A 12,322-nucleotide genomic window follows, 5' to 3' on the forward strand; every position below is an offset into this window, starting at 1 on the left:
TATTTATATTTTTGTTTTTTGTATATATTTTTTGAATATATCAAGTTCACTTTTCTCATTTTTTACCTATGGCATTATTAAAATGATATCGCACACATACCCATAGACATGAACAATAGTGTGGGTACTGACTGTAGGAAAGGGAGACTGGGGGAAGGGAGCAAAGGGGGTAAAACTGGGACAACTATAACAGCATAAACAATAAAAAAATGGTATCTCTCCCTGACTGGCACGGCTCAGTTGGTTGAGCATCATTTCACAAAGTGAAAAGTTGCCAGTTGGGTTCCCCATCAGGGCACATGCCTGATTTGCAGGTTGGTGCCCTGTTGGAGCATGTGTGAGAGGCAGCCAATTGATGTTTCTCTCACACATCAATGTTTCTCTCCATTTATTTCTCCCTCCCTTCCCCTCTCTCTCTAGAAAAATAAAATTTTAGAGAAAGAGCTCATGACATGGACAACAATGTGGTGATTGCAGGGGCCAGTGTGGTGAGGGGGGCCAGTGGAAGTGGAAGATGGTATGGGGGATAAATGGCAATGAAAAAAATCAATTAAAAATAATTATTGATAAAGAAAAAATAAAAATTTTAAGGCCTTTTAATGTGGCAATGAGTGACCTTCAGTGTATCCATTTTTATAGCTTGGGGAGAAAGAACACCAGAGAATTGATAGTGAGAAAAGTGTCTTTGGTGAGAATAGTGAGTGTGGACTATTCTTAGAAATCTGGATAAAGTTAAGCAGACCACAGCATGAAAGGGACACCTAAGGGAAGATTTGTAGTTATTTGTCTTGCTTTATAAGATGGAGGACCTAAGCTGGACCTGTATTTGTAGGCGAAATGTAAAGATTAAAGGAACAAGCTGAAAGTGCATAGTCCTAGGAAAGATAGAAGACAATGAGGTCAAGAACACAGGCAGTGCCCTGGCCTGTCTGCTCAGTAGGTCAGAACATTGTCCCCATCTGCCAAGGTTGCAGGTTGGATTCCCTGGTCATGGCACATACAAGAATCAACCAATGAATGTATAAATAAAGTGAAACAACAAATTGATGTTTCTCTCTCTCTCCCCCTTCCTCTCCCCAAAAAGTCAAGAACAGAGGCAGCATCATGAATCATCAGAGAAGTACAAATTAAAACCACAATAAGATATCACCCCAAGCCTATCAGAATAACTATCATCAATAAATCAACAAACAGCAAGTGTTGACAAGGATGTGGAGAAAAGGGAACCCTCACACACTGTTGGTGGGAATGCAGACTGGTGCAGCCATTATGGAAAACAGTATGGAGTTTTCTCAAAAAATAAAAAATGGAACTGCATTAGGACCCAGTGATTCCATTCTGGGACTATAATCCAATGAAACCCAAAACATTAATTTGAAAGAATATATGCACCCTTATGTTCATTGCAGTGTTATTCGCAAAGCCAATATTTGGAAACAACCCAAGTGTCCATCAGTACATGAGTGGATAAAAAAGATGTGGTATATTTACACAATGGAATACTACTAAGCTGTTAAAAAGAAGGAAATATTACCTTTTGTGACAGCCTGGATAGACCTGGAGAATATTATGCTAAGTGAAATCAGCCAGTCAGAGAAAGAAAAATACCATATGATTTCTCCTATATGTGCAATCTAATAAACAAAATAAACTAATAAACAAAATAGAAACAGAGTCACAGATACAGAGAACAGACTGACAGCTGTCAGAGGAGAGGGGATAATGGGGCTGGGTGAAAATGATGAAAGGATTAAGAAAAAAACTGACACAGACAATGGTGATTGCCAGATGGAAAGGGGGTTGGAGGAGGCAGAAAAGGGTAAAGGGGCAAAGAGGGGATAAATGGTGGTGGAAAGAGACTTGATTTTGGGCTGTGAGCACATGATGCCAGTATGCATATGATGTATTATAGAGTTGTACACTTGAAAACCTGTATGGTGTTTAAAAATTTTTTCCAGCTATAAGAGAGACTTAGAAAGTAACAGAGTCCTGGCTCTTGTGTCTCAGTGGACTGAGCATCAGCCTGCAAACACAAAGGTTGCCAGTTCAATTCCCAGTCAGGGCACATGCCTGCTAGCCAAGTCCCTAGGAGGGGGTGTGCAGGAGCAACAGATCTATGTATCTCTCACACTTTGCTCTTTCTCCCCTCGCTTTCTTCCTCCCTTCCCCTCTCTCTAAAAGTAAATACATAAAAAATAGAAAGTCTAAAAGGTAGAAGTGAGCAGTAGAAGAAATGAGCTCAGGAAACAAGTTACAGAAACAAAAGAAGGGCCCTTAGAGCTTAGAAGAGATGGGCAAGGAAAATGCACCTGGGAGAAGAGGGTGGTGAAAGGCACAGTAGTGCTTCAGAGAGAGAACAGCTTAATTTTTTTAGTTGATTTTAGAGACAGAGTGAGAGGAAGGGAAAGAGAGAGGAGAGAGAAAGTGGAGACATCAATTTATAGTTCTACTTATTTATGCATTCATTGGTTCATTCTTTTTTTAAAAATATTTTATTTATTTATTTCTTAGAGAGGGAAGGGAGGGAGATAGAGAGAGAGAGAAACATCAATGTGCGGTTGCTGGGGGTTATGGCCTGCAACCCAGGAATGTACCCTGGCTGGGAATCGATCCTGGGACACTTTGGTTCCCAGCCCGCGCTCAATCCACTGAGCTACGCCAGCCAGGGTTCATTGGTTCATTCTTACATATGCCCTGACTGGGGACCAAACCCGCAACCTTGGCATATCCAGATGACGTTCTAACCAAGTGAGCTACATGGCCAGGGCTGAAACCTTTGTGATTTTTATTAAGTATTGTCACCCCAATAAATTCAATTTAACAAGTGCAAAAAAATTAAAAGAACATAGGTAGAAGGGTCATCCTGGGCTTGAAGGAGGACACTTCCTTAGAGATGAAAGCCAAAGTAGACTTCACAAGTTTTTTTCTTTTTAAACAATATTTTTACTTATTCAGTTCTAGTATACATGTAAAATATACTATTTCTGTGTGTGAAAATATGTTTACTAACTATATTACAGCATTTATATATTGGGTTGGACAAAACATTCATTCAGCTTTAAAGTAAAAGCAAAAGACACATTTTTCATTTTCACCAATAACTTCATTGAACATCGTATTCACTGTTTTTTTCTACTACCTTCTGCCATCTTTCAGGCAACTTCATAATTTCATCTTCCCAAAACTTTTTATCTTTTTGAGCAAAGACTGTTCCGGGTGCCTTTTGCAGTCTTCCAGGGAACTGAAAAGTTTTCCATTAAGATAATTTTGTAAAGACCAAAACAAATGGAAATCTAAAAGTGCAATGTCTGGTGAATATGGCAGATGAATCAGAACTTCCCAGCCTAGCTGTAACAGTCTTTGCCTGGTCATCAAGGAAACATGCAGTCTTGCGTTATACTGATGGAAGTTTGCACATTTTCCGTTGACTGCCAGTAACTCTAGATGACTTTTGCTACTTTTAGTTAGTGTATTTGGGAGCAGCACTTGTTGGAATTAATAGTTTGTTTTTCCAGAAGAAGGCCATAATAGAGGACTCCTTTCCAGTCTCACCATAGACACTACATCACCTTCTTTGGATGAAGACCAGCCTTTGGTGTGGTTAGTGGTGGTTCATTTTGCTTCCCCCACAATCTCTTCTGTTCCACATTATTGCAAAGTATCCACTTTCCGTTACCCATCACATTTGTTTATAAAAACAGAACATTTTTGTTACATTAAGTAGAGAATTACATGCAGAAACACAGTCAAGAAGGTTTTTTTTCACTTAACTTATGTGGAACAGAAACATAAAAACAATTAACATAACCAAGCTGGTGCAAATGATTTTTAATGCTTGATTTGGATATTTTGAGTATGTCAGCTATCTCACACATGGTATAACATTGACTGTTCTCAATTAATATCTCAATATGATCACTATCAACTTCAACTGGTCTACCCTACTATGGAGCATTGTCCAGCGAGAAATCTCCAACAAAAAATTTAGCAAACCACTTTCAACATGTTCAATCCTTCTCCATACACTGCACAAATCTTTTTTGTTTGTTTCAGTTGCATTTTTACATTTCTTAAAATAATAAAGCATAATATGCCAAAAACATTGCTTATTTTCTCCACCTTCAATATTAAGATGGCTGCACAAAAATTCACCAATTTTGATAAAAATTTTTAAATGCACAGTGGTCTAACAGCTGTCACAATACAATCTAACAAAATTATTTTGAATGAAGTTAAAGACAACTAAACACTACTAGAGCCAGCATATGGGAAAAAAAATGAACTTTTTGGCCAAACCAATAGTTATTCTTGTCTTTTACCTTGCAGTATACAGACAAGACACTGTTGTTGTTTTTTTAAGATTTTATTTATTTATTTTCAGAGAGGAAAGGGAGGAAGAAAGAGAGAGAGAGAAACATCAATGTGTGGTTGTTGGGGGTCATGGCCTGCAACCCAGGCATGTACCCTGACTGGGAATCGAACCTGCAACACTTTGGTTTGCAGCCCACGCTCAATCCACTGAGCTACGCCAGCCAGAAGACACTGTTTTTTAAAGCTACTTAGGATAGTTTTCATCACTCTTTGAGTGTGATTTTTAAAAAGTCCTTTTTAAATTTTTCAGTGACAGTTGACATACATTATTAGTTTCAGGTGTAAACTCCAGTGATTAAACATTACATTACTTACTAAATGATCATCTTGCACTGATGATAAATCTTGCACTACTGATAAATCTTGCACCAATCTGACACCATACGTAGTTATTAGAATATTATTAACTATATTCCCTATGCTGTACTTTACATCCCTGTGACTATTTTGTAACAACCAATTTGTACTTCTCAATCCCTTCATCTATGTCACCCATCTCCCCAAGCTCCCTGCCATCTGGTAACTGTAAAAATGTTCTCTGTATCTATAAGTCTGTTTCTGTTCTGCTTGTTAATTTATTTTGTGTTTTAGATTCAATTGTTGATATATATGTATTTATTGCCATATTTTGCCATTAATATGCCATATTAATACATATTTTACTCTTCATATACTTATCTTTTATTCTTCTTATTTAAAAAGGCCTTTTAACATTTCATATAAAACTGGTTTGGTGGTGGTGAAATCCTCTAGTTTTTTTTAGTCTGTCTTTTGATTTTAAATGATAGGTTTGCTGAGTAGTGTAATCTTTCTTGGTTGTATGTCCCTTGCTTTCATCATTTTGGATCATTTCTTGCCAATCCTTATGGCTTGCAAATTTTCTGTTGAGAAATCAGCTGACAGTTTTATGGGAGCTCCCTTGTAGGTAACTAACTGCTTTCCTCTTGCTGCTTTTAAGATTCTCTCTTTGCCTTTAACTTTCGGCACTTTAACTGTGATGTGTCTTGGGGTGGGCCTCTTTGGGTTCATCTCATTTGGGACTCTCTGTGCTTCCTGGGACTTGTATGTCTGTTTCCTTCACCAAGTTAGGGAAGTTTTCTGTCATCATTTTTTCAAATAGGCTTTCAATTTCTTGTTCTCTCTTCTCCTTCCAGGATCCCCATGATGTGAAGATTGGTATGCTTGAAGTTGCCCAGATGCTCCTTACACTATCCTCGCTTTTTTTTTTATTCTTTTTATTTTTTGCTTTTCTGATTGGGTGTTTTTCTTTTGCTTCTTTATACAGTGATACTTTGGTACTCATTATTAATTCATTCCAGGACTCATGATGAGTGCTTAAACAGACAAGTACCAAACTGTTCACAAGCTACCATGAGACTGACATGCCAACCTCTGTTTCATCATGAGAGAGGGGAGCCAAGTGGCAAGAAAGCGCAGTGCTGAAACATTTTTTCTCATCAAAATGTGACAAGTACAGGGTTTGACAAGTTCTGAAGCTGATGAGTACTGAGGTATGACTGTATTCCAAATCACTGGTTTGGTTCTCAGTTTCATCTTCTCTACTATTGATTACCTATAAATTACTCATTTCAGTTAGTGTATCCTTCATTTCTGACTGGTACTTTTTTATGCTGTTGAAGTTCTCACTAAATTCATTGAGCATCCTTATAACCAGTGTTTTGAATCCTGCACCTTGTAGATTGCTTTTCTTCATTTGGTTTAGTTCCTTTTCTGGAATTTTGTTCTGTTTTCCTTTTGGACATTTCTTTCTCTCCTTATTTTGACAGCCTTCCTGTGTTTGTTTCTATGAATTAGGTAGAACTGCTTTGTCTCCTGGATTTGATAGAGAGGCTTTAGTAGGTGTTCTGTAAGGTCCAGTGGCACAGGCTCCCTGATCACCCAAGCTGAGAACTCAAGGTGCGCCCCCAGCCCATGTGGGCTGTGTACATCCTCCACTTGTAGTTGAGCCTTGATTGCTGTTGGCACTCAATGGTCAATCAGCTGCAACGACTGGCTGCAACCACCAACCTCCAACCACTACAGAGGATCAGCTGTGCAGAGGCCCACCACACAGAGCAGGACTTACTTAAGCAGGGTTCTAGTGCCCCCTGGGTCTATCTCTTGAGTATGTAGTGCATGGAGGTTTTTGGGTGGTGGTGCTTCAACATGGTGTGAAGCCCTCCACTGTACATGCTGGTTGTGGGTCCTCTTGGGAGGTACAGGCCAAGGTTAGCTGCCACCTGTGTTCTGCCTGGGGCTCCCTAGAATGAGCTACAAAGCAATCTGCAGATGGCTGCTACTTGTGCTGGGCTTGGAGGTGCCCAGGTGAGGTCAAGCTGTGAACCAAGACTGGCTGCTGCTAGAGCTGGGCCTGGGGCCACTTAGCAAAAGGTACAGGGCATATGGAAGCCAGATGCTGCTTGAGAGAATTTAGGAAAATCTGAAGCATGAGCCAAGACAGGCCATTTGTATGGAAAAGCCACTGGAAACAGCTTAGGTGGGCCCAAAAGTTGGGTGGAGCAAAGCCTCAGGGAACCACCAGGTCAGGGCAAACAGTATGAGCCAGGCTAATGGAATCTCAGGTATGGCATCTGCCTGTCAGCTCTGTGGGTTAGGGCCTCAACCCACTGAGCCACACCAGCCAGGGGCAGAGTTTCCTTTTTAAATTACATGTTACTTGATTATACCACACACTAGCTCTTGTAATTTATTGCCTCTTCTTGTAGGATACTTCTATTCATTCATTTAAATTTTAGATCCTAGCTCTCTATCACTCTCTTCAGGCACAACTATCAGAATTCTTGGTGATTTCAGTGTTCTTTCATTACCTTGGCATTTTAAGTCTGATATCAGGTACAAGCATGGTTGGGTCTGCTGAAAGCCCTCATCTAGGTTGCAGTCTGCTGACTTTTCACTATATCCCCTCATAGTGGAGAGAGGGGGAGAGAGTCTTCTCTGGAGTTCCTTCTACAAGGGAACTAATCCCATTTATGAAGGATCCACCCTCATGACCTAATTACTTCCCAAAGGCCCTGCCTATTAATACCATCACAATGGGGGGTAGGATTTCAACACATGAATTTTTGGTGAACACAAATATTCAGTCCACTGCACAAGTCCAAAACTGTAACATTTCAGGGTTAGAATACACTACACAAGAGGCCTTCCTTAAAGTCAAGCCTTGCCCTGGCTGGTTAGCTCAGTTGGTTAAGGCATCATCTTGATATGCCAAGGTTGCTGGCTTGATCTCCAGTCAGGGCACATACCAGAAACAAACAATGAATGCAAAAACAAGTGGAACAATAAATCAATGCTTCTCTCTCCCTTCCTCTCTCTAAAAAAATTAATAAATAAAAAAACAAGAAAAAAAGGCAAGCCTTGAGGTTTTCTGTATGTAAAGGAATTTAAAACCTATTTATATACTAGTTTAAGAGCCCTCAGACTTACTTTCATCCCCTTCCCACTTTCTAAGCTTCCTAGCTTGCTTCCTTCCTTCCTTCCTTCCACCTTTTGTCCTCTCCTGCCTCATGCCAGACCTTGTTCTCTCAGTTATCCCATATCCTCATTCCTAAGCAAGCCATGAAAATGAAACCCTATCCCCAACTACTTTTAAATATATACAATATTAAATTATCTCTTTCCTTCTCCATTTGTCCCTTTCAGTCTCAGCTAATGACATCACATTTCATCCAATCTCCCAACTACAAACCTACTTATGTCATCTCCCTTTTCTAACTGGTCTTCAAGTTCAGAAATTTATCAAAATTTTGGTTAGCTTTTCTCTTCACTCCCACAGCTACTACTTTAGTTCTGGGTCTACTAGCTTGCCTAAACTACCACAGTTGGTGTATCTGCAATCTTTCTCCACTCCAGATGGCAAATTCCATAAACATTTTTTGAGCAACTACTATGTATGTGCCTGGCCCTGAAAACACAAAGACAAATATGACACCAGTCCTATACTCAAAAAACTTATCCAATCACATATAGCATCAGTCTCATTAAAAACTTCTCTTGTTGCCAGTAAAATTACAGTAAATTCAGTCTCCTTAAGCAGGTATATAAGGCCTTTCACCATCTGGCCTGAACTCAGCTCTCCAGCCTTTTCTCCCACTACTCTCCTTTACTTAGTCTCTCCTAAGCTCCAGTTACACTGTGCTGTGCACAGATCCATGAAAATTCCATTGCCTCTGCTCTATATATTCTATATTTTCTGCCTGGAACACCCTACACTCTTTTGCCTCTCACCGATTGGCCTGGGAAAAATTTATCCAGCCTTAGAAATGCAGCTCTTAATCATTACCCCTCTTTGAGGCTTTCCAAGACTCCTCTTAGTTCTTCAGGTTGCTGTTCCCACAGTACTGTTTATTGCTCTAATACTCCCTGTAATGCATTATAATTTTATTGCTCTAATAATCCCTGTAATGCATTATAATTTATCTATTTACTTCTTTCTTTTTCTATAAGACAATTCCTGGGGGGGGCAGGAACCATGTTGTTCTGCAGTATTATGGTAGGCTCTAAATTCTAAATGTTTTTTTAATGAATCTGGTAGCACTTGGCCTTTCCTTATTTTCCTCTAATAATATTACATAGCCCTTATTTCCTAAAAAAAGGGAGTATTAAAAGAGTCTGGTGAACAACTAAAAAAAAATCAAAAGAAAGTCCCCTTAACTTGAAACTAATCCTATGTGTCTCCATTATCCCATTCTATACTCAGATACCCTACAAGGTGGTGAATAAAATGGTGTTAATGTTCTCTCAAAGTATCTCTGAATGTGTATGCAACCTTCTTTTGGTCACTTCCTATAACATACAATGGAAAGAGCACAATGAAATACTTACTTATGGCAGAGTTAGCCAAGAACTGTAATACATTCTCTTTCATGAAGACAAAGAAATTAAAAAACTTTACTAATTTCTTCTGATCTCAGAGACTATTGCTAATTTACACAGAAGTAAGCATGTATCACTTTTTTATAGTCTTATTGTTTTATAATATGAACTCGATGTGTGTATATATATGCTATAAGTTGATGTTCGGGGTAGAAGACCATTTTTAGAAGATTTCAATATATTTCATTTTAAAAGGTAAATTAACTTTTTTTAAAGCCTCTTCATTCAGTTAGAGCTGCTTATGCTTTTGTCAGTGCACAGAGACAAGTAACAAAATTCAGAATATGAAAAAGCTTAACACAGGACAGTCATTTTAACCCTTTCCATTACTGTCAAACCAGACTAAGGGGGTATGCTGCATGCTTCAAAATTGTGGGAAGATAATGGCATCACAAAACAAAGTAATTTAACTTGCTATACGTGATGTTTATATTTAGCCAGGTCATGTTCCCCTTAAACTTTATGATCAATTTCTTATTCCCTATACCTGGAATAGATCACTACTTTGCCCTCTCTTTCCCTTTATTTGCTTTACAAACACAAAATTAATAACCTCTAAGTTCTTATTAGAAAACCTCTTATAAAACTAGACTATTCTTATCTAATTTTAAAACTTTATGAAATTGCTCATGTCAGTGAATAAAGTTCTTTTTTGCTGTCAGTGATTGTGGACACATTTAAATTGCCCTCAGAAAAATATCAGGGAGAAAGTGGATGCTGCAATAAGAATTGAAAAACTGTGCCCTGGCTGGCATAGCTCAGTGGATTGAGCATGAGCTGCAAACCAAAGCATTGCAGGTTCGATTCCCAGTCAGGGCACACGCCTGGGTTGCAGGCCATGGCCCCCAGCAAACGCACATTGATGTTTCTCTCTCTCTTTCTCCCTCCCTTCCCTCTCTAAAAATAAATAAATAAAATCTTAAAAATAAATCGAAAAACTGTTTCTGCATTCCTTTAACTAATTTTAAAAATTGGTGGGGGAAAAGGGTGGGGAGAAAATATGGACAACTGTAATTGAACAACAATAAAATAATTTAAATTAAAAAAAGAAAAATTACAAATGCTTAAAAAAAATGGGCCTGGGAATTTCTTCCTCTTAGGAGACTGTCAGAATTAAACTTGTGAAATTGTATCTAATACTTGCCAAGTATTTGCTTTCTGCCAATTCAGGTTGCTGATTTCTCTTCCAAAAATCCTGACACTAACTCTATATGTTTGAATCCAGATTTGGCCCACTACTTGAAACATACTTGTTAGTGAATACGAAGGAAAAAACCAAACCTGGTACAACTTGGGTTCCCACCTAATGGTTGAGATAACATGCAAAGGCATGAATAAACCTATTACCAATTACAGATATTTATGAAACTTCTGGGTGAGAAGCCATTTCTAGAATTACACTAACACAAAATCCCTTGAAATGTGTCCAACACGGATAGTAAACTATGAATTAGGATGCAATGGGTCTGAATTTTCAAAAATTTTTTGTGAGAAAGAAAATCTTTTGAGAAAGGCAGTTTTTCCCACAGCACTTTTGATAAGGGAAATTACCAGTTACTATTTAGAGTTGAAGTCCTCTAAATTCTACCTTCAATTTAGTTCCTTCATTTTTAGTTCACCTTATACGTTACCAGATTAATCTTTCTAGAACACAAGTTTTACTCCTTCAAAAAAACTTTAATAGCTTCCCACTGTCAGAGCAATAAGTTGAGAACAATTAGCCTGATATTCAGTGCCACTAATATTTGGTTGTGACCAACCTTCAAAACCTTACTTAAATTATCCCCCTGCACTCTGAACTACCTAGGCCAGGGGTTGGTAAATTACAACCTGTAGCCCAAATCCAGAACGCTGCCAGTTTTTGTATGGCTTTACTGGTAAGAATAATTTTCATATTTTTAAAGGATTGGAAAAAATTATTCTGTGACATGAACATAAATTTAAATTTCAGCATTCTTAATTTTTTTAACACTTTTATTTATTGACACATTTCCTATGGCTGATTTCATGCTAAAATGCCTGCCCCTTTACAGTAAGTTTGCCAACCCCTAACCTAGATATACTTGTTTCTTTTCATCTACCAAGATTCCTGCCTGGAATGTACTACTCAGGCTCATTTCTGCTGTCACCTCTATGAGGTGTCGAAGTATAATTTTCAAAACAATTTAAAACATGAGACCTGGCTGGTGTGGCTCAGTGGCTTGTTTGCCCGCCTGTGAACCAAGGGGTCACCAGTTGAATACTAGTTAGGGCATGTACTTGGGTTGCCAGCTAGGTCCCCCCACAGTGGGGGACGTGCAAGAGGCAAGAACGCATTGATGTTTCTCTCCCTTTCCTTCTCCCTCCTTTCCCTCCTCTGAAAATAAACAGAAACATTTTTTTCAATTTAAAACATGATTCTCCCACAAATACCAAGTTGTGAGCTAAACATTTAACTCATTGACAAAACCAGTAAGATGGGAAAGCTGGGTCCAAGAGCACTTAAGGAAATAGGTTTTTATAGGCATAAAAAGAAAAATAATTAGAATTAAGGTTACAGGTTAAACGAAACTGTCCTACAAAGCAATAAAAGTAACTGAGGTTAGCCTTTTTTTAAAGAAAGATTTTATTTCTTTTTAGAGAGAGGAAGGGAGGGAGAAAGAAACATGGATATGCGAGATACACATCAATTTCCTCTTGCAAGTTTGCCTGAACTCCACTCTACAGATACCTTCTGCTAGAGAATAATCCTTGGGCAGGCAGGTTAAACTTGTCCCAATATAAACTGAAAGGTCATCTCTCCACTCTTTGCCTTACTTCCGTGTTTTGGGTAATTTTCCTTAATAAGGCCTGTTCTAATCCATCCAGTCAGTATTGACTTCTCCTCCTTTTATGCTCCCAGTAATTTTTGTACTTCCATTATCCTGATTTGTGTATTTTATTTTCCCCAACAGGCAGTAGTTCCTAATACCTGCCTCAGACAGGGCAGACACTAAGTCCTTAATGCTGAATATGAAGCCCTCCCACTTTCCAAGACGACTTATGGTATTTTCTATAAACCTACCTTGTGCTCTAA

This window comes from Phyllostomus discolor, chromosome 2 (genome assembly GCF_004126475.2).
Source record: "Phyllostomus discolor isolate MPI-MPIP mPhyDis1 chromosome 2, mPhyDis1.pri.v3, whole genome shotgun sequence".
In the NCBI taxonomy this organism is placed as follows: domain Eukaryota; kingdom Metazoa; phylum Chordata; class Mammalia; order Chiroptera; family Phyllostomidae; genus Phyllostomus; species Phyllostomus discolor.